This window comes from Ambystoma mexicanum, chromosome 13 (assembly GCF_040938575.1).
Source record: "Ambystoma mexicanum isolate Mex_15411 chromosome 13, UKY_AmexF1_1, whole genome shotgun sequence".
Lineage (NCBI taxonomy): Eukaryota > Metazoa > Chordata > Amphibia > Caudata > Ambystomatidae > Ambystoma > Ambystoma mexicanum.
In genome coordinates, this window is record NC_090938.1 from 158,587,871 (window position 1) to 158,606,872 (window position 19,002).

The 19,002-nt window shown below is 48.5% G+C and overlaps 1 protein-coding gene across 1 annotated transcript in view; it reads left to right on the forward strand.

Annotated features, from left to right (window-relative positions):
• The first annotated feature begins 531 nt into the window (after positions 1–531).
• The window catches only part of IP6K3 (inositol hexakisphosphate kinase 3), a 98,555-nt gene continuing 80,084 nt past the window's right edge, over positions 532–19,002 (forward strand). Inside the window, exon 1 of the mRNA XM_069633518.1 lies at positions 532–651. The gene's annotated coding sequence lies outside the window, so the exon portion shown is untranslated. The remainder of the gene's footprint in view (positions 652–19,002) is intronic.

Genomic DNA, 19,002 nt, shown 5'->3' on the forward strand with positions numbered 1-19,002 from the left:
GGGAAGATTGCCTAGCAGGGCTCATTAGTACTATATGCTTGGAAAGTAAGAAATCAAAACAGGGGAATTCTCAGAAAAAAGGGGTGCTTTTGAGGGGAGCATGAATTAAACATTATAAGGATTTTGGCTGAGGTCATTCAGAAGGTGGATTGCTTTCATTATTAATTACTTGACAAGGAAGATGGACACAGAGTCAATGGAGGTAGTGCACTGACTGAACGCTGAACGCATTGTCAATTGTAAACCATAATATAATGTTGCCTGCCTTTCCGAGACCCCGCCCCCCTCCTCTTCCTTGAGTGTCTTCCTCCCTAGACACCAGGACTCACGCTTAATCTCCCCTCCTTCCTTCCCCCTTATTGTTGAGCCCCCAGCCGCAGACTGCCCCCCCTCCCCCCTTGGCATAGCACCTGCTGATCCCTCCCTTCCTCCCCCGCCTGCCCCTTGCCAGCTGTGAGTCGCCGGCTCCTGCCAATCACTGCGTGAAGGTCGCGTGATCTGCTCACCCCAGGGCAGGCTGAGCCCTTCCTCATACTCGCCTTGGACTCTCCAGCAAGCGGCAACTCTCGGGACAGCCGGCGCGTCTGCCCCCAGGCCGAGGCAGGAGGGATCAACGCAAGGACTGCACAATCGAACACACGTGCACAGGGGGTGAGTCCAATTTCATCAATACTTTATTGTCATGTCTTGTGAGTTACGATGCGTGGCGGAACTTCACAGCTACGCAAGAATTTTAAGAATGTTGCATGTTAGTCTTGGAATCGCCAATGGTGCTTGAGCACTAAGAGCAAGATGAGGTTACTACTGGACCAGGCGGCTCAGTAAGAAAGAGGGGTTTAAAGGAACGTGCAGATGCAGAAACGTATAAACAATAAAGGACAGGGAAAGATGAGGGACCATAGTTAGCCAAAGCACATAAGGAGAAGACACGTACACACACAGGCAGCTTAAAGTGCAGAGTGGGGGGAAGGAGACCTACCTGCTGGAATTTTACATTTGAGGGCTCTTTTGGACTCAGTGGCGTGTTCTGGCATTTGTATGAAAGAAGCTTTACCATGACTCTGGTCTGCAGAATTTTGAGATACAGTACCAACAGCATGGGGTTTTGTTGCTAAAATGAACCATTTATTAAATGCAATAATATATGACAGAAATGTGATCCAAGAACACCAAAGACTCATCAGCACAGATGTAGAGTTCTAGGTCTCTAGCACCAAAACTCAAAGGACTCCTTTATTACCAAACAAAACAATTTACCAAAGGGAAAATATCTAGAGTAATTAGTTACAGTCAATTCCATTCCCAAATAGTAACCCACTCCGGTACTTAACTTCCACATCTCAGTGGGGTAAGGCGGTACAATAGAACCCTTTTTGAGATGGTCCTGGGCAAGTAAAAACCTTCTGTTTCTTAACCAAGTTCCCACAGAGCACTTTAGAAAGAGAGCAGGTCTGGACACTAGAGTTCTGGAAATAGCTGTGCCTTTGCCGCACCAAGAACATTTAAATATGGCGCATACAGGGGAGGCTGGGAGTAACTTGAACCGCAGCTTAATCCGCATGCACCAGGATGAATGCGCTGGACAAACTCCAGAAATAGTGGGCACCATTACCCTGGGCATGGCGCCAATGTGAATAACGACGTCTATATCAGAGGAAGAATGAAAAACATTTTTATTTTTGTCCGCTGGGTCCAGTGGTGCATGGGGATAATGCGCCTGCGGAAGAAAGCAGGTCAGATGCTAAAATACAATTACTTCTACCCAACCTTTCATCATTCTAAGATCCAATAAACAAGTTACATTGATACGGGGCAGAGTAGCATCTGTCTGTTACCTACAGTATACAGTGGCTAAAGGACATGAATATATATATATATATATATATATATATCAAACACCATCAATGTTATGGTGGGTTTAGAAATGTGCATAAAATGAAAAATCTTTCTACCTCAAATGTGAGAATAGAATAGCCCATTTCAGTGAACCAGCAGTACATGCCACAGCACCACCCAGAAGCGACCCAAAAAGTTAACTTCCAGTTACGAACCACTGGGCAATGCATTCTGGGTATGCAAATTAGAAATATATGTATATAACAGTCTTTTGTTTTTTTAGTAGAGTTAGTAGCCCTAGGTGTTAACAGGAAAGGTTATGGCACTGAATCATATGCATTGAAATGCACCACAGGTTGTATTGCAAAGAGGCCTTTTAAAATGCATCGGAACTACCGGTAACCCCCTGCTGGGTGAATACAATGGAAGAGGCACGGAACATCGTCCTGCGACACAGGGATTGATACAATCTATGTGATACTTGAGGCTGCATTACACAAACGATTGCTCCAAAGAAAGGGAGAAGTCATTTATACCTGAACCACTTCACAGAGTCATATAGGTGCAGATACTCGCCATCTCGCCTGTTCTGTGGGAGATTATGGAGTTGAGGACTGGAGCGGGAAAAGCAATAGAAATAGATCATGCATCAAATGACCTCTGACGGCAAATTCTAGTGCCATGTTTTATTCTGCAGTTACCACAGGTGTCCAGTAACTAAGAGTACCAGGTTCTGACACTCTAAACCTCCTACTGCACATTGTGTAATAGGTCGGGCTGTTACAACACGCAGGAAGCTCCAGCTACCACCACCAGTACTGGCAAATCCCATGTAAAATGAGGTGCATAATTACAAACTATTCTCGGAGCAAGTCAAAAAAAGGAAACCAATGAAACCAAGGAGGCAGCGTTCCTTTCACAGAAGGTCCTTTTCTCGCTACCATCCACAGTGCTCTTTTACCTTCCCAATTTGTTGTGAACAAGGGATAGCTGCAGCCTGAAAGCACCATAATCACTGTGTAGCTAATTTGTGGTCTTTTTCTGTTCACTGAGTTTAGGACTAAACTCCAACAAAATGTAAACACATATAATAACTTTCAATGCAGCCACTCTAAGAATGCATCGTTATGCTTTGGGCATCCTTGGAGTAGACACTTTAGGCATCTTTGGATGTAGAACACATTTGTAGGGTTTGGGCATCCTTGGAGTAGACACTTTAGGCATCCTTGGATGTAGAACACATCTTTAGGCTTTGGGCTTCCTTGGAGTAGACACTCTGGGCATCCTTGGATGTAGAACGCATCTTTAGGCTTTGGGCATCCTTGGAGTGGCCCCTTTAGGCACCCTAGGATGTAGAACACATATTTGGGCTTTGGGCATCTTTGGAGTGGACACTTTAGGCATCTTTGGATGTAGAACACATTTGTAGGGTTTGGGCATCCTTGCAGTAGACACTTTAGGCATCCTTGGATGTAGAAGGCATCTTTAGGCATCCATGGAATAGATACCTTATGCATCCTTGGATGTAGAACGCATCTTTAGGCTTTGGGCATCCTTGGAGTAGACACTTTAGGCATCATTGGATGTAGAAGGCATCTTTAGGCATCCATGGAGTAGATACTTTAGGCATCCTTGGATGTAGAACGCATCTTTAGGCTTTAGGCATCCTTGGAGTAGACACTTTTGGCATCCTTGGATGTAGAACGCAACTTTAGGCTTTGGGCATCCTTGGGAGTAGACACTTTATGCATCCTTGGATTTAGGACGCATCTTTAGGCTTTGGGCATCCTTGGAAAAGACACTTATCTGTGAAGTTGCCTGTGAAAAAAATCTCCAGCCTGCTACCACGTTCTGTCCCTCATGTCCTTAGGCAGTGGCTTATTGTGGGATCCTACTACACCAAGCTGACCAAGTCACATTTCAACATAGTGCAACGACCAAACGTGTCAACAATTAAAGCGTATGCTGGTGTACCAGGTGAGCAGTCTAAATGATATTTCACAGCTTTCCAAAATGCTTTCAAGAACGGTGAAGTTATTGCACAAGTTTATTGCCAGAAATGGACATCCTCTTTCTGCCCGGTGGGAATACTTGAGATTGGGGGAGTTATGTCTGTGCAGGGACTAGTTCCTGGCAGTAGAATGTCAGTGGTTATGACGTCATGGCAGAATTACTATTTACCCTCCAAAAGGGGTTAGGTGGCATGGAGGGTGGATGCATGGAGGGTGCACCCAGTCCACTCGGGAGGATAGCTCATTGGCAATGCGCTCGTCTTGGAAACACTACAACGCGGAGCAACACAATTTCGATCCCTGGGTCCGTGCTTAGAAACCTCTGGGTATAAAGCGTGTTATAAATAACTCATTACAATTACAATTACTTCACTGTGGCAGAACACACGATCCCTAGTTCCACCTGCTCTTCGCAGCCAGTAAAAATAACTGAAACGGTTCCAAGGTATCTTCTTCAACCTAGGTATCAGTGGGTAACCAGTACAATATGTAGATATGATATGATAGGTTATTTATAGTCAAGAGTGCTCCTCCGTGTCAAAAGCCGCAGGGTCACGGAGGTCCAACATCTGCAACAGCGACAGCACACCTTCATCTGCTGGACACAAACGATTATCATACACGAATAACAGTCCTCTGTCTGACCCATGCTTGCAGCAGTAGTTGCACCAAAAGAGATGAAATCACCAATTTCTTAGTCCTGAGACCAATCATCGACACGTTAAAAAAAACAATTTGATAGCCAAGTGAGGCTGGTCATGGGGCAGAAATGTCTTAAAGGTGGGTTTTTAAAAATATGGGTAGGTTCCACACATGTTAATGCCTTCAGGATTACCGATGAAAAAATGATACAATTGGCAGCCTGTGGCCCACCGCCACAGCCTGTTTTTTTTTCAATACTAAAGTCAGGATTTCATTTCCTGCAACACAAATAGGGCACAGAAGGAGGAATAGAAGAATGTACCTTGTTGAGACATTGGAAGATAATGGTCTCAAAAGATTTTCTTCATGAGAAATCAGGTTTCTGCCAGATTTCCACGGAAGAAAATCTTTTGAGAACATTGTTGTTGGCTCAATGTTCTTAGCCATTTCCCCCTTTATATCCTTGATACATTTACATAATTCAAAAACGGTGATTACATAACTTATAGCATCACTGGGAGGAAGGTAACGTCTCGTTGAATTCTGATTGGAGAAAGAAGCTCTTGCATGTACTGACTGAGTTCTGTTAATTTAGTTAAGTGCACAGTCAATTGTATAGGTGAAGTTGTTTTGCTTCCAAGATTGCTTTTTTTTTAAAGAGCCAGATGGCCCTCAGGAAGTTGAGATTGGAGTCCCGCTACATTTATGGTTTGCCAAAAGGGGTGCTAATGTGTTTGACCAACTTAATAGGCTCTGAAGAACTCCTTAAACCCATTTTAGGAGAAACTAATGCACGCTGGTTAGTAAAGGTTATGGATGAGATAATGTACGGTAGGGTTCAGTTAGAATAGCAGGGTGAGTTATGGGGCACCTTCAAATGGAATCCAAAAACCATTGATTGCTCTTGCCAGCCACCCCTGAAAAGATCTTTTATCGAGGTAATAGTAATATTCCTAGACATGGTTTTATCAAGGCAGTGGCCTTTTTAATATGAAGTGGAAATGTTGAACATAGTTCGGTCATGAGCATCTCTCAGAACATGGTATGTACACAGTCTCTTTTGTGTAAACAGTTAAAACAAATATTAAAATCATCTATGATCAGTAGGCGATATATACACTTTATAGCATCACAGCAAAAGATTGAAAAAAGCTTAGGGGATCCTGGGGGCAATATCAGAGAGCATACTGTGGAGGATCAGAAGGAGGACACTGACCCTTTGTGGCCAGATCAGTCTTGGTTTCAATAAAGAATAAACAAAACGCCTAAGAGTCCCTGTTTCTAAGGGGTGTTCCCTACCTACCAAACAAAGGTGCTCATCAGTCATCAGCGAATGTTCAAAAGAAAAGTGTCCACCGTCCAAGCTAAACCTAACTGACCCTGCCACTATTCTAATAACTAAAGACAGGAGAATGACTCCCTTCTCCTAGAGTTTGCGTTTAGTAAGTTTCTTCTTCTTTCTTCTCTTTTAGTATGATATTTTTAAGTAGTCCCTTGTGACTCCTATTATCAGTCCCTACAGTTCCTTTAAAGCTCTATTGCAATCCTTTTCTTTCCTGGAATTCAGCTTCTTGGGTCTTGAATAGTTACTTGGCTTGTACAGGATGATGTTCCCCTCTTCACAGGGTATTGAACCCAGTCTCTAAGTTTCTCTCTTGAAATCTCTTTCCCTTATGTCTTGGAATTCTATCTCTTCAGCTTCTCTGGTGTTGGATAGATATTCATGGTTGCTCTTTTCCCAAGCTGTTTTCTCTCACTCCTTAAGTGCCTTACAGTCGCCATTACATTCGTATCTTTCTCATTAAGTACTCTAGTTCTTTCATTAGGCATTTGCATTTTTAATGTAGTATCTTTTCCAATACTTAAAGCATGCAGGCTTCTTTTCTTATCATCATACCAATTAATTACTCGCCCTGTTATATTACTGGGACGAGTATGAATGGTCCTGTGATGATTACTCTAATTTCTTTTGTCATCATCATTCTGTTTCCTTATTCTCTTGTTCATATTACTGGGACGAGTATGAATGGTCCTGTAACGATTACTCTCAGGCCTCCGGTATCTCCTGTTTTCCCCATTACCTGCATTTGCCTGGGTAACATCCCTGGGCCCTTCGTCTGCTCAGGGTAGGCTGGTATCCTCTTGCTTGCTTGACTTTGGCGTCTTGATGCCCGCACCCTTTATCATTAAGGTTTATCACCTCCTCTGGTGAACTTCTGGTAGGCGGTCATGTCCACTGGTAGTTTCGGTGCAGTTTGAGGGACCCTCTGTCCACCACGGGGTCTCTGTGGTCACGCTACCATAATTGCATTCTCTCGTCTTGGCTGTCGCTGGATGTTTGCGTCCCATCTCCCTCTTGCGGTTTCCCAGCAACTTTCAAACTTGCTGGCTTTGCCAGCGTTAGAGTCTCCTCCTCTCACAGGTGTTATGTCTGTCTGGGGCTTCCCGGGCTGACATAGGCATCTCCCTGCCTCAGCTGACTGCAGCGTCACCTGGATTTGAGCTTCCTTGTCACATTGAAATGGGCTACCCTATTTAAAGAGACATATGCATCTTCTAGTTGGAAATAACAAATGATACCACCACTTTCTTCCTAGTCTTTACCTTGTATGTCCTTCATGTTTTCTGATACACCCAAATAGGCCACAAACGAATTTGGGAGTTCCTCAAGGGATATGGAGTCCTTGTCCACACAGGGGGAGTCTCTAACGGTGAGGTCCTGCTTACCTCGACCCCTAGGGAGGGTGTTGCACAGCGGGCTCAGCTCCCTAGCCTCACGGGGGGCGCGGCAGGGGGGCTCCCCCTTGGGGAGAAAGTACATATTCCCTTGATTCGTCAGAATACGCTTAATCTTGCAAAGAACGGCCTGCCCTTTTGAAACGTTTTTTTAAAGTCACTGCTAAGCCACCCGCTCCACAATTTGAGCCTCATCACGAGTTGGGCAGTAACGCCTGCGTTATTAGCGCCGGCGTTAATAGCCTTAACGCCAAACCCCCCGGCGCTAATAGCGCCGGATCACGGGTTTGGCGGAACGGGTATTGCCCATTCCCCATTGTGCCCATTCGGGAATTGCCCATTCCCCATTGGGCTCAATGGGGAAATTTTGTGCTCTTACCGCCGGTGGATTTCCCGCCGGCGGTAAGAGCGCAAAATTTCAGCGGATTTCCCCCCAGCTAAAAGCTGGGGGGAAATCAGCCGAAACCGTGATTTGGCGGGCCCTTAAATGCGGCGGTAATTGCGCTACCGCCGAATTTAAGGGTTACTGCCAAACTCGTGATGAGGCCCTTTGTGTACTTGAGACGGCATGAAATCCATAGTACAGCTCCTCTGCAGTGAGGTATGGTCACATCCTGCGGCACTTCCAGAATTCAATTGTTTGGGCGATGTAGTATCCCCAGTATAGGCTCCCCTGTTTCATAAACGTATGGATTCTGTAGCGTCCACATGATGCTGTCCATGGACAGGAAGCACTCGCCTACATATGGATTCCTTGAGCAGTGAGGTACAGTCAGAGCACGCGAGAACTCCCACTACTGCCACTGGGCAGGCAAGCAGTGTGTCAAAGCAGAGCAACACGTCATGGGGATTGTGCATCCTAGCTGTACTCGATAAACTGAGACTTTGTACTCCCTCTGCAGCTCTTTCCTCCACGTGCCCCTTCCTTAGGAAAGATTTGGCTCAGGGGGAAGTACAGTACAGACGGGGGACTGAGTCCATGAAGGTGACGAGGGGGAGTGCAGCGAGTGGAGGAGGCACCCCGATAACCGGGGCAGGAGCCTTACTCCTTTTCGCGCTCTTGCCCCTCCCCCCCGAGAGGAGGGCGAAAGAGCAGAGGAAAGGGCGTCAAGAGCCCCGAAAAGCCCGCGAAGGGCAACAAAGAAAGTGGGCGTGGCTTGGCGCTTAAGTACAGCGGGCGCCCGGCTTGGGAGCACTTGCAGCTCTTCCAGCAGCCGGGCGCCCGCCAAGAGAGGAGGACTTCGTTTGAAGAGGAGGACTTCGGACTTCGAATCGACTTCGTCTTGTCGGCGCTTCGTGGTGCGGCGTTCATCGTGGAGGGAGAGAGGTGTCCAGTGAGCGCGCGGCATCTGGAGGCGGCTACGACGGAGAGCTGAGGTCCCCGAGGCGTGTTTCTACCGGGACTGCAACCGTTGGGAAGAAGCAGCGGCGCCGACGAAGGTGAGAGCGGCCGACAGCAAGAGCCGCGGTCGGCGGCGAAGAAGGTCCGGAAGCAGGCGGGGCCATACATCGAGCGGAAAGGCAGCAGAGAGCTACACGCTCGCAGCCGGCAGGAGACGAGGGACGTTGCCTTCGTGACGCAGTAGGCAGAGCGTCAGTCTCGAAATCTGAAGGTCCCGAGTTCGAGCCTCAGAGAGGGCACAAGTGTTTTCCGAAGGCAGGCAACCGGAGTGCTAATCCCGCAGCAGAGGGGCATTCCGGTAGTACGGCTTCCGGCTGCAGGGCCTTTCAGGGGCAATTTTAAGCAGCCACGTGCTGAGAGTCCGTGGCACAAGCGAAAAGTGCTTGGCCTGGCAAGGCAGGCGACCTGAGTTCTAATCCCACAATAGGTGTGTCATTCCTGAATTGGGAGTAACGAGCTAGCAAAAGGCGACAGCAAGAGAAAAGACTTCAATTGAAACAGAATTTTCGCCGGGCTGTGAAGGAAAGCGGACATTGTTGGCAAGGACGGTGCTTAAAGAAAAACGATGCAGAGGCAAGGAAAAAGTCAAGAGGACCAGCAGAAAGAAGAGCTGGAGGCATTTTTAATGATGGCAAGAAGGGCAGGGGACAAATATGGCACCAACTGGATGCAGTTAATGGCAGCTCAGGTGGGAGCTGAGGTTGCTGGGCGCAACCAGAGGGCAGGGTCACCACTCCTGTTCCCACCCACACCCATCGAGGAGGCATGGGTGGAAGTGCACTCGCAAGAAGAGAAAGAGCTGGACATCGAGGAGCTCGAGGAAGAGGATGAGCCGGTCACCAAAAGGAAACGAGTGATGACCAAGAAAGCGAGGGACAGCCAGCAGCAAGCGGCGGCAGCACAGAAAAGAAAAACCAACCCCAAGGGAAAGGGGAGGGCGCAGGAGGTTGAAGCCATTCCGGCACCTGTCCCTGCTGAGGCGCCAAGACCAGTGGGAGGTCCACGCAGCACACCTGTAGCCACACCGGCGGTAGCAGCGGAGGCGCCAACCACCTTGGAGATGGTGAAAGGTATGTTTAGGGAATGCATGGAGGCTTGGGTGACGGGTGCAAATGGTCAGTTGCCTGTTAATAAGAATGCTTTGAACATGGGGGGTAAAGGAATACAAGGAGAGAAGGGGAGCACGGAGCAACTTGGCTCGGGGGCGAGTCAGCCAATGGCAGGTACAGGACAGCCAGTAATGGGAGGGAACCCGGTGCAGATGGCGACACAGGGGGCAAGCACCAGCTACACGCCACAAATTGGGGGGACACCTTGGTGGGGGGCACAGGCCTCCGCACAGGTACAGGGGCAGGAGCTGGCTAGTAGCAACACAATATACGGGAGGCCCATGCCAGGGTTTGCACCGGCCAGAGTGGCGATCAATGCATTGGCATGGCATATCCCGTTGGCATACAAAGAGCGGGTTTGGAGGAAGGAATTCATGGACATTATGGAATTGTTGGGGATGGCCCCCTCGGGACAAGGCTTCAGCGAACCCACAGAGAGGGAAAGGGAGAAGAGGGAGAGGGAGAGGCCAAAGATAGAGCTCAGCATACATACTTGGTTGAGGGCGTTCAGGGTTTATGCCACGATCATGTTAGAAAAATTCCCACAAGATGGCGTGGCATTGATGGCTTATGAGCAGTATATTCACGAGCAATACTTGAAGCATGGGGGGGATACATGGAGCAACTACGATAAAGGTTTTAGACTTAAAATGCAGGTATGGCCGGGAATGACATGGGATGAAGTAGACGTGGGGGGTCGCATAGATACGAAATCGGTCCCAGCCAGGCCGGTGGACGAGAGCGTGGCAAGCGAAAGAACAGCACATAGCAGGGGCAGGGGGTCCTATGCGAAAGGGAGGGGGTCCTTTCGTGGGAACTCCTCTTGGACCAACCGGCCCAGTTACCAAGGGGAGTTGCCAGAATGTTGGTTGTTCGCCGAAGGGAGGTGCACGTATGGTAATGCGTGCAGGTTCAAACACACAAAGGCAGCGAGCGCGGGGAGACACAGCCCCACCAGCCGAGAGGGCAAGTCAAGGGGCAGCGGGAAGGGGAAAGAGAAAAGCAAGCATGAGTGAAACAGAGCTGCCCACACCCATACGTTTACAGGCCATGATTCCTTTCTTGAATGCATACAGCGAGAGGGGTGACGCAAAACTGTTATGGGAGGGTTTCAGGTGGGGATTTAAGATTCCCTTCCAGGGGCAGTTAGGATCTAAGGAGGCTTGCAATTTAAAATCAGCGCTAGCTATGCCCGAAATATTGGCGCAAAAAGTGGGGAAAGAGGTACAATTGGGGAGGGTGGCTGGCCCCTTCCGCACTCCTCCTCTGGGAAACCTGGTGGTTTCACCATTGGGCTTGGTACCTAAAAAGGATAAGGGGCAGTACAGACTGATCCAACACTTGTCCTTCCCCGAAGGGGAGTCGGTGAACGATGGCATTTCGGGGGAAGAATGCAGGGTGCATTATGCAACATTTGAAGATGCAGTGGACTTGGTAAAGGCAGCGGGGGTGGGGGCCCTCATGGGGAAGGCGGACATTGAATCAGCCTTCCGGTTGCTACCAATTCACAAAGACAGCCATCATTTGCTGGGGTTCAAGGTGTTGCAGGATTACTTCTACGACAAATGTTTACCGATGGGGTGTGCAATTTCATGTGCGTATTTTGAAAGGTTTAGCAGATTCCTGGAATTTGCAGTCAGGCGAAAAAGCAAGGTTGGGGGGATGGTGCATTACCTTGATGATTTCATGTTTGTGGGGGGCCAAGGGACTCAGGATTGCAAGAACCTCATGGCGGTATTTCAGGGGTTAATGAAAGAATTTGGTGTACCTCTGGCGGAGGAAAAAACGATGGGTCCGGTGACATCACTTGTGTTTTTGGGGATTGAAATTGATTCTGTAGCAGGGGTGTGCAGGCTTCCGGGGGACAAGGTACTGAGGTTGAAGGAAGTGATTGCGGGATTGTTGGGCAAGGAGAAAGCCACTTTGAAAGAGCTCCAGTCCTTAGCAGGCAGCTTAAATTTTGCAGGCAAAGTGATCCCCCCAGGTAAAGCATTCGCTAGAAGCATAGAGTTGAAGACAGTGGGCTTGAAGCACGCAGGCCAACACGTGCGCCTAGGGAGAGAGGTTAAGAAAGATCTAGAAATGTGGGACAACTTTCTGGATCATTTTAACGGGGTATTGGTGTGGAAGGAACCCCTGGGGAAGGGAGATGGACCGAACCTGATTACCGATTCATCAGGGGCCCTAGGTTTTGGTGCTATCTTGGGCCCTAGGTGGTGCGGGCAGGCTTGGCCGGCGGAATGGCGGTCCAGGGAGATCGCCAGGGACATTACGGTACTGGAGTTGTTCCCGATAGTGGTGGCATTCAAGCTCTGGCCAGGGCAGATGCAAGACAAGAAGGTGCTAGTTTGGTCAGACAATCTGGCAGTGGTCCAGATTATCAACCAGGGAACAAGCAAGAACGGGAGGGCACTGGGGCTGCTCAGGGAATTGACTAGGTGCTTGCTGCAACTAAATGCAGAAGTCAGGGTACGTCATATACCCGGGGTTAAGAATGTGGCCGCTGATTCTCTTTCTCGTTTGCAGTGGGGAAAGTTCCGGGAGCACCATCCGGAGGCGAGCGCACGGATGACACCCTTCCAGTCACAGTGGTGGGGACTGGTTGGGGAGATCTGAGCGCACTGATCAACACGGCTCTCGCACCAGGCACCATGCGGAGATACAAGGCATGCTGGGAACGGTTCAGGGCCTTTCAGAGTAATATTCTGCCCGAGAGCGAAAAGGGCCGGCCGGTGCGCGCCTTTGTGGGTTGGTCCTGGAGCCAAGGACGGTCCAGGGCGTGGGTGGCATATCACTTGGCGGCGATTGCTCAATTCTACAAATTAAGGGGCATGCCTGATCCCACGAGGGAGCATTATATTGTCATGGCAATGAAAGGTTGGGCCAAACAGGTATTGGCAAAGCCCGACGAAAGACGGCCCATAGATGTGGGAAAATTGCACAAACTGATCAGGAACTTGGGGGTGGTGTGCAGGGACGAGTACGAGATAAGATTGTTCGCGGCAGCCTTCTCCCTCGCATTTTTTGGGGCATTGAGGGTAAGCGAGCTGGTGCCTGCCAACAAAAAGGGGAAAGGTTCGAGTTTCTTGAGGAGCTGTGATGTAAGGGTACAGGGGGAGCAGTTATGCTTATATCTGAGGAGGTCCAAGACCGATCAGATGGGAAAAGGCAGAATGATCACATTGGGGAGGGGGCAAGACAGTCCGGTCTGCCCAGTAGGATGCGTGAGCAGGTACCTGAGCCACAGGTGCCTCACGGGGGAAGAGGCCCCCTTCCTGGTGCACAACGATGGAACAGCACTAAGCCTGTTTCAGTTCAAAAGGGTGTTGGACAGATCTCTGGGGGAGGCAGGGTTCTCCAGTGGGAGTTTCGGGACACACTCCTTTAGGATTGGGGCCGCCACAACCGCGGCTGGGATGGGCCTGGGTGCGGAAACAATCAAGCAGATTGGGGGCTGGAGGTCAGGCTGTTTTAAGCGGTATGTCAGGCCTGAAAAAATGCAAGACTAACAGTTCCTCCCTCCTGTTTCCCCGCAGTAGCACCAAGGCTGGGAAGGCGGCGGTCCGCCTGGGTGGTGGGCCATTCGTTTGTGACAAGGGCCAAGGGAAGCTGGTCAGCCAAGCAGGAGGTGCTGACCGCCGGGGAGTACCGGGTGCAGTGGCACGGAGTGCCAGGCATGAAATGGGCACAGCTGCGAGGGCACATACGCAGTCTCCTGAGGCGCCATCGAAGGCCTGACGTATTGGTGGTACACCTCGGCGGCAATGATTTGGCTGAGTTGGGGAGGGGGATCTTGCTCAGAGAAATGATGTCATCATTGCAGGAACTGGCGGCGCAATTGGGGGACACGGAAATCATATGGTCTGAAATCATCTCGAGGCGCGAGTGGAGGGGCGCCGAGAGTCAGGCAGCCGTGGAAAACTCAAGGAGGAAGTTGAACTGGGCCATGGCTAAGTTCTGCAAAGGGAGAGGCCTGCAACACATCAGGCACGGTCTGATCAATCTTAAAAACACGGAGTACTACTTAAAGGACGGTGTGCATTTGTCGGAGCAGGGAATGGATTTGTTTTTCTGGAACATCTGCACAAAACTACTGGAGTTATAAGCTAGGAAAGGGGGGAGCCACGGTGGGCGAGAACCCACCTTTGGCGTGGCGGGCTGTGGCAACCCAGGATAAGACTAAGACTCCGAATGAGCCATTGCTAAACCAGAAGGGGCTTCGCCCATTCTAGACAGCGCCTCCTGGGAGCCTAAACGGCGGGGGTGTCTGGCGGTAGCAATTGGGGCTCAACTTCCCCCCAACAAACGGCGCTCTCCCAGTCCGCAAAGACCTGCAGGGGCAGGCGGTTTCTCAGACTCGAAGGCCTTGGGGGAGTTATGCCTGCAATCGGTATGGAGAAAAAGGGGGAAGCAGGACGAGGAGCAGTCGCCACACCTATTGGATCAAAAGTTTAATACCTGTTTGCAGTGGTTTTTGTATATGTAAAAAATAAATCTGCGGCCTTGTTATGCCAAACAAAGGAAATGTCTCATGCAGCAACTTACTAGAGGGGAAACTGAAGGGGCTGATAAAATGAGTAATGTTGGAAACAAATGGCATAACTATTGGACAAATGCCCAGGTTATGAAGGTGACGAGGGGGAGTGCAGCGAGTGGAGGAGGCACCCCGATAACCGGGGCAGGGGCCTTACTCCTTTTCGCGCTCTTGCCCCTCCCCCCCGAGAGGAGGGCGAAAGAGCAGAGGAAAGGGCGCCAAGAGCCCCGAAAAGCCCGCGAAGGGCAACAAAGAAAGTGGGCGTGGCTTGGCGCTTAAGTACAGCGGGCGCCCGGCTTGGGAGCACTTGCAGCTCTTCCAGCAGCCGGGCGCCCGCCAAGAGAGGAGGACTTCGTTTCCCACCCTCCCACCCTACAGCTATGGCAGAGCCTGGACGTCGTTGTCGCAGGATGGACAGGCGGGCTGTGGCAACCCAGGATAAGACTAAGACTCCGAATGAGCCATTGCTAAACCAGAAGGGGCTTCGCCCATTCTAGACAGCGCCTCCTGGGAGCCTAAACGGCGGGGGTGTCTGGCGGTAGCAATTGGGGCTCAACTTCCCCCCAACAAACGGCGCTCTCCCAGTCCGCAAAGACCTGCAGGGGCAGGCGGTTTCTCAGACTCGAAGGCCTTGGGGGAGTTATGCCTGCAATCGGTATGGAGAAAAAGGGGGAAGCAGGACTTGGAGCAGTCGCCACACCTATTGGATCAAAAGTTTAATACCTGTTTGCAGTGGTTTTTGTATATGTAAAAAATAAATCTGCGGCCTTGTTATGCCAAACAAAGGAAATGTCTCATGCAGCACCTTACTAGAGGGGAAACGGAAGGGGCTGATAAAATGAGTAATGTTGGAAACAAATGGCATAACTATTGGACAAATGCCCAGGTTATGGGGTTAGGAGGGCTCAACCCATCACTCCATACACGGGGATGGCAACGCTAATCTAGCTGATAGGAACATGCCCGGCACAGCCAAATGGCAAAGCAGTCGTAGTTGCAACCGGGGCCGCCTCCTACATTGAAGTCCTCTTTGTAAGTAAGAGGACATGAGACTATGCTGGCCGCAGGTTGCTACAATCCCTTTCTTTACTCGCTCAATGCACCCTCGAGCATTCTTTGTGTGCTGGAGCCCGCGATGCTACACAGCGCATGCTCGCACCAATGTCTCTGTGGCAATGCATTTTCAGTCTACAAGCATGAGCAGTGTGCCAAAGGTCATACTTAGTCAATCAACTGAAATCCAACATCAATTTCTGCCAACCGAGTGCGCGGTCATGTAAGGACAGGCATGCACAGTCTATCCCTTGTACTTACAATGGTAACTGCCTCAATTCAACAATGACATTTTTTAAATTGCGTAGGTTGAAACAATGAATGCAAAGCTTGATGTCCATAAAGTTAAAAGTGATCCGGCTGAAATGTATGCACCTGTGTTCTAAAGTAAATGGCACTTAAAGCGTTAGAAAAGAAATACCCTTTTACATAGGTAGACATGTTAAATGTGTGCAGAAAAATGAAAATACTCCTATGATTCTGACATAGTTCACTGCCAGCATGTGCCAGATTTCTGACATGGTATCGGAGGTGCTGTCAATATGTCCAGTTAAAACCTAACAATATAAATTAAATATCTGTAATAATTAAATAACACGAATAGGAAACACGTATAATACACCATAATTTTAAAATATGTATAACATAACACCCAATAAGTACAACGTGTATAACATATGTCACTAACATTTCGGAATTAAAAACAATAACTCTAAAATGTTCACATAATAGTATGAAATAAATCAAAACATTGCTAATAAAAACTATTGGAAATGAATGTTAAGTGAAAATCTATAATAACAAAAAACATCACCAACAAAAACTGTGATACAAATAAAACAGTTGTTAGAACATTAATAATAATTGTATAAATATGCTACTAAAATATGCATTACCCCTCAAAAAATACGAATGGAAGTATTGTTTAACTTGAATGACCGAAATAAACTTAACAGAGCAGCCCAGTTAACATTCCCAGCAGTGATTTTAGTGCTGGCAATGAGGCATTAATCTGTGCAAACACGTGCAATGTGCTTTGAAACCTTGATGCCATGCTCCCACACTGCAGCAAGGTATCTGCCCCCACTCAGCCGTTAGCAAGAATAGATTTGGAATCCATACTATGCAACTAAGAGGAGCCAATGTGCGGCCAGCATGATTTTGATAGGTTTTTTGAAAGCCACTTGTTAAAGACTGCGGTCTGATTTATCCTTAGTCCGAGTTTACTTGATCTCTGCAGTGTGGCCCTAAACACGCATGGCAACATACATGTTTGCTACCTACTAGTGACTGAGGACCATCGGAGAAAGAAACCCAAGTGTGCTTGCATTAAATGACGAGCTGCCACCACAAGAGTCTGGAGGATGTTCCATTTCCTTCCAGGAAACCGGAGCAAAGCCAATGCATTGGAACGCTGTAGCCTATGGCAGTCCAGCAAGACCACCCTCTGCTTGCGTTGCGCCCTCATGCTGCTTTTTCGATGTAGCAAAGATGCGTTTCTCCAATGAAAATCCTGTACAGTACAGGACCTTAGCAACAGTGCCTGCATGATAAGTAGCGTATGATTGGGAATGCGGCTTTCCTCTCAGTAGGAGACCGTCTTCCTCAGAAGCCGATCCCACTCAGACGGTATTAAATGGAAATAAAATAAGGTTTTCCTTTGGTTTCAATCCATAATGCACAGGAATATGTCACTGGTCTAACTTCGCTACTCTGAAATTAATTTTGACACGACTGCTGTTTTCCAGTATTCATTTGATTTGTCACATGTCTACTCCTCATACATGTGTGGACATGCTACACATGCAGTTACAGTGATATGTCATCTGAGGACTATTATTGTAAACGAGCATCAATCCTTCGCATGGGTGCTGGGCTTAGCACTTGCATAGGGATGGCGGGGTCGACAGTGGATCCCGGACACTCGCAGCCACTCATTCCACCTACACTCAAGTCCTGCTGCTGTGCCCGCATACCTTTGTGGAGTGGCGAGTAGTTAGACATTTCAAATCATGTTCTAAGTAAAGATATGCTTTCCTTCTTGAAAAAGTTAGTATTTAAAAGAAAGTTGGGAGTGGCAAATAGTTTAAAAAAAGAAAAATATCTGCTAATTGTATGCTCTTCTCGGCAAGGCAGGTCATTACTATGATGTAAATGAGTTTGCTTACACTTCTGATGAGGAGGGAACAATGCCAGCTCATTCAATTGCAAGCCTTATGGAGGGGGTTGTCATGCTCAGGGAACTAAGGCTAGCAAACGACTGGCAAGAAAGAAATCCGACTACGGAACAACTCAACTGATGTTACTTCCCATTTATTAATTCCATGATTTCTTAACAGTAATCTTCATTACACCCAATCCTACACTTCCTCGGCCCAGTCCTTAAACTATTAAGACCGCTGCCTTCCCCAAAGAGGTTCTCAAACCCATTCCATAAATCTCTTGCAGTCCTCAACCCCTCCCATAATGGAGGACTCCTACCGCATCACTTCCTGGCATATCAAATTGCTGAAGCGAACCATTACTCTACGGTGGCCATGGGGTGCGGATGGAGGGGTTAGGGGGGGCTAAGAGCATGGATGAGGAAGAGTCAACTAGGTATATTGAACATTTCTGGTAAGTACTCGTGGCATTACCCAATGTTCCTCTGCCTCTTTGCGGGCATTCAACGTGGTGCGGCATTCACAAGGTGCTTCCTCTAAAATGCAGTAGTTCAGAACTATGCCAGTGGGTTCAATTGGTCCCCCTTCGCTGTGTGGCTAGGCTGCTAAAAAGTTCCTATTCAGCCTGCCCCAGGATTAGGCCTCTTTCTGCTGCTTGAGATTTCCTTTAAGTCTGCAGGCCGCTGCACTGTGCTATTTCGTTCCCCTGGAGTCCATTGATTTGCAGTTCCTCATTCGGTAAAGAGCCTTCATAGACATCATCACATCTGCCAGGCGTTTGAATGAACTCAGGACTCTCCTATCCTCCCATCCTTACTCATTAGTATCCCCTGAGTACATCACGCTCAGCTGTGACCCAACTTTCAATCGTAAAGTGGTCTCTCTCTTCTTCATGACCCAAAAAATTGTCATTCCTTGTTTGCTCACAGATCTCTGGGTAGCAGAGGCTCTTGCGATAAGCCTTCCTTGACATCACGGCTATTCTGCTGGACTACTGGGCTAGAACGGTGGCTTTTCGTAGGTCGAACAGTTTATTTCTGATGTTTGGGCTCAGGCAAGGGAAGGCAGGCATCCTTCCTGACCACCAGCAGTTGACTTAGCGTCCTCTTGGCCCTTGCTGGGGTGCATGGTCGTTCAACGTGGGTGATGGCAGTGCCTTGGAGAGTAGAATGCTCCATCTGGAAGCTTTGCTACTTGGTCCTCTCCCTTGACATTTGCTCATCATTATCGTTTACATCTGCCCGGAAAGGGAGAATTTGCCTTTGAGGTTCTGTGAATGTCCCTGTTTTCATTAATGTCTACTTGATGTGCAGCAATGTTGGGCTTTTGTTCTTTGTGGTAGATTCAACATATGTCTTGTGTATGCTTCCTACAATAAGGAATGAGATGAGAAAGAGGGACGTGCGGGTAATACTGTTCCTCATCCCAGTACTTATACCCGGTCCTACCTGGTGGGAAGGGTCGCTTCAACATTGCTTACAAACGAAATTCAATAACAAAAAAAAAACATTGCTTG